Below are 1,599 nucleotides of genomic sequence, written 5' to 3' on the forward strand. Positions count from 1 at the left end.
AGTGCAATATTAAGTTGTTAGTCATTCTTGCTTAATGGTGAAATGCATGACAGTTTCTGGTTTTGATTGGCGTCTGCATTACCTGCTCTCAGTAAACAGACTGTTGGCCTCTTTTTTTTTTTAATAGAAATTTGCATGCCATCTTCACCTTCCACACAATCTTGTTACCCAGCCTGCTTTAATATGTGATGCAACTAATAAATGAGCAGCTGCCATGGCTACTGTAGCCATAAAAATACAAAGAAAAGCTCTTCAGCTTTTAAGGAGTGGCTGGAGGCAGGTAATTAACCACAGCTTCACTTCTTGCACGCAAAGCGTGTGGAGAGCAATGCGCTGGGCTTCCCTGTGGGTTTTACTTTTATGAGCACGAACTTCAAGGATTGCAGTGTCACTGCCATTTCTGGGTGCAGCAAGAGGGTAAGAAAAAGCAGGGCTGGGAGCTACAACAGTCAACAGATTCCTCTCTAGCAAATCCAGCTATAATTAAGCTGCCAATAATGAAGGGGTCGTAAAAATATAATAGCAGATTAATCTTTGAATTCCTACTTCTGCTTCCTTTCCCCCATTTTCAGGCTTTACTCCTTCATGCTGTTCTTTCCACTGCTTCAAGTAAAGCACCTTTAATGCATCCAGGAGTAGGAGGATGTTCACCAAAAGATCTTGGCTCTTTTCATATCAATGCATTGTCATTTATGCATCTTAATATGCTGGTCCTCTATTTTTAAAGAATCCCTGATATTATAGAGCTGTTTAAAAATCACTTTTTTAGCATGCAAGGTAAATCAGATTCTCCTATGTAACAGATTATTATTTGTCTGTCAGCCCACAGTAAGAAGTCTGATTTCTGCCGACTGACTTCACTGTGAAGTTCTTAGTTGCCTATAATGAGGGTAAAATTGGGTCCAAGAGTGTTAAATTATATCTTCTCCAGCACAGAAGAGCACACCCAGACTTTCATCCATATCATTCCGTTTGCAAACAACAGTGAAATTCTTTTTGGGTTTCACTGAGCCATGACAACCTGATAGTCTTTTAGAGCTACAGATTGGATTTCAGGACAGAAATTGCTACTACCAGCTAGTTTGAATTCTTGTAGAGAGAGGCAAAAAATCATCCAGAAACGTGCTGCAAACCTACACATCTTCTTTAGTCTCTTTGTCTCAATAGCAAAAAAGTCTTAACAGGAAAGCTACTGGTATTGGTTTATTGGTTTTATCTTTGTCTCTCTATCATGTCTCATTCAGAACTTATTCACTTGTCTCTGAAATTCAAACCATTAGTAGTTGCTCTTTAAAGGTTAAAAATAATTTTAAGTTGCTATAAAATTAATCTGAAGCTGAAGTTGCATTTTCACTCTTACTGTTCAACCTAGTGTATTTTAAAGTGTTTGGGGCTTTGGGCCAAGCATTGGTATAAATCAAAATAAATACTTGTCTGACTTACTTGGGTATGTTCCTTCAGCAATCTGTTTCTAGCTCACAGTTTGGCTTTCTTTGCAGCTGGGATACCTGGATCTTTTCCTGCCAGCTCTCTTTTTAGTGTTTTGGGTTTTTTTGTTGATGGTTTTATTTTTACGTCTTCTGTCTGAAGCAAAAAGTT

Source organism: Corapipo altera, unplaced genomic scaffold (genome assembly GCF_003945725.1).
Source record: "Corapipo altera isolate COAL_440 unplaced genomic scaffold, ASM394572v1 44b, whole genome shotgun sequence".
NCBI lineage: Eukaryota > Metazoa > Chordata > Aves > Passeriformes > Pipridae > Corapipo > Corapipo altera.